The following is a 2,875-nucleotide window of genomic DNA, read 5'->3' on the forward strand; positions in this document are numbered from 1 at the left end:
TCTCTCTCTCTCTCTTTCTCTCTTTCTCTCTCTCTCTCTCCCCCTGTGTGTGTGTGTGTAAATGTTTGCAAATGTATTCCAGACACAGCACAGATGTCCTCTAGGACAATAAGTCCTTAAGGCTCTGCCAGTAGGTATCAAGCATAGCCAGACACTGTGGATCATAAGTCAGTATTACCCCCAAGCAGTAGCTACATTAATAAACATCACATTACTTCAGAACTGTGATTTAACTAGTGGTAGCAAGGGTAAATCTAATGTGATTTGTTCATTGGAGGATTAGGTAAGCATGGAATATTCTCCGAAAACAGGATTAAAGTTCAATGTTCCTCATAAGATTGTGTCTTATACATTATTCTTGGAGGTTATGCCTGTTTTTAGTAAAACTACTTCTTAGTTCTTCTCAGGCAACACAGAGTTAAGGAACTTGACAGCAGTGTGGCAGTCCTCTAACTGTTGTTCAGATGGATTCCCCATACCTGTAAATCAGGACTCAGTGAAATGTGTAAAAGAAAGACTTTATTTATGAAATGTCCTGCAAAAGAATTACATTCTAAACAGTTTTCTAAAGATCAAGGAACAAGTGTCAGTTTGGAAGTTGGTGGATCTGTAAGTGTGCTTTTCTTTTTTCTTTTCTTTTCTTTTCTTTTCTTTTCTTTTCTTTTCTTTTCTTTTCTGCAACTAAGTAGTTTTGATCAAAAATGTTGTCCAGCATTGATATCCATAATATAAAAAAACAAACAAACAAAAAGAAAAACAGTCTTGGCAAACAGTTCCTGCAATTGAACTGAAAATGAGCAGTGTTGGCCATAGGAAAGATCAGACTGAGGTCTATGGTTCAAAGCAGTAGTCTGACCTTTCTGAAAATGTACCTAGTTTTGCATTAAATCTGGAAGCATTTGGATATAATTAGTCTAGGTGTCAAGTAAGTGTGACATTGTGCAAATGGAGCAACAGGATCTGTGTTACATTGTCTAATAGTAATTTATTCAAGTTCTGTACTTAACCACAGTTCTCAGATAGTTGTAATTTTTCTCCCTGCCACTTTATGCTGTCACCTCAAGTTTTAATAAACAAAAATATTCATTCCAATATTTATTTCAGTACATTCACCTGAAAACCAATGCTGTTTAAAATATCAAATTTAAGGTTAAAACACACAACCATGTTGTGAAAAGGTGTACTGCAATTTTTAACTATTCAACACTATTTAAGCTTACTTTTTTGGTCTTTCAAACATTTTGAAATGTAAAGTACATTAATAAAACAGTCTCTTATTGAAAGTCTACAAGTACTTTGGTTAATTTTATTACTTTGAAATTAGAAATGATTGATTTTTATTAGTAAATTCGATTTTAAAGTGAGGTACTGCTACTTTTGCCAAAGTAAAACTTCTTCCACTACTGACAAAAACATTGAGAAATTGACCATGTAGACTAAAGTTGAGGTTGGCAGAAAGCAGTGCACTCCCTACAGACTTTTAAAAGTAAAACTAACTGAAGTGAATCCCATCCCAGACAAAACTCACCAATATAATGTCAAGCTGAACAAAATAAGTTAAATAAAATGGACAGGTTATAACCAGTCTCTGTACAAGTTTAGTTCATACTATTCATATGTTTCTTTTTATTGTGAGCAATATATATTATTTAAAATGCTAGATGTTCAAATAAAAAATGGCAAAAGTTTAAAATAATGAGTTAAGTATATGCAAAAGCAATCCCTGTGGATCAAATGCTCAGGTTTCAAGGGACAGGAATGAAAAAGTGTTAAAAACACAGGATGAACTGAAGGGCTACATAAAGTACCAGTATAATTTTTCCTAATGTGTGAATTAAGAAAAATTCACACATATACAACTAGTGGAGTCCCAGATTAAAAAAACACAAACACTAACTCTGAATTAGGCTTGCTATTTCCTTTTTCTTAGCTTTATGCTAAGCTAAACCAACTACATCAGCAAAAAAGGTAATTTCTTAAACTGTTCCTTTTAAAAATGTATATTTTTGTAGGCACTATTCCCTTTTAAAATACCTATAAACCTGAAATAAAACTGTAGTGCTTGTGATGGATGAAATCCTGCAGATCATAGCATAATCACTCTGCAGTTAGCTTGTAGTGTATTTTATATGATTAAATATTATTATTACATGATTAAAGGTTGAATAAAATTGAAATACTCTGCAGTTGCATGGTGCTGAAATCAATAAAATGCAAAATAAATAAAGCAAAAATAATGCAGCCATTAAAATATTTTGCTGTATGAAGAAAAGAAAAAACAGTTAAGGCAGTTCACATTGATTACATCACTGTTAAAGTTTTCTATGTTTTTAAGAAAAATAAATCTAGAAAGACATATTGCATGTCTTGCAACATGCATCAAGCTGTTTCTGTATAAGCCCTGTTTCTTGCACTTTAGCCAACTTTTGGTATAATGGCACATGGATCCATTACTGTTGTAAATAAATAAATAAATACATATTAAATAAATAAAACTTGGTGAGTTAAAAAGCAAATTAAAAAGCAATATTCAGTAATGAGTGGTGCTTTAAACCTCATGCAGTAGCAACATCCTTGTTTAGTACTATCTTAATGGATAGCTTTATTATGAAATGCCAACAGTAGTCCATGAGGAATACCGGACAGCTACATTTACTTCAATCACTTTAATTGAAATGCTGGCACTGTAGTCAGAGTGCTGTTAAAGGAAGAAAGCCAGGTATTAAGTTCACTCACTGCCTTATTAGCCATCTGCTGTGGATACATTCAGATATACATGACTCAATCAGTTCCAAAGTCTGCAGAGGCAGTAGTATCCAAATTATATGCTCTTGTTATTTTATTCACAAAGATTGAAAACTTGAGATTGGAGAGT

Source organism: Archocentrus centrarchus, chromosome 24 (genome assembly GCF_007364275.1).
Source record: "Archocentrus centrarchus isolate MPI-CPG fArcCen1 chromosome 24, fArcCen1, whole genome shotgun sequence".
Classification (NCBI taxonomy): domain Eukaryota; kingdom Metazoa; phylum Chordata; class Actinopteri; order Cichliformes; family Cichlidae; genus Archocentrus; species Archocentrus centrarchus.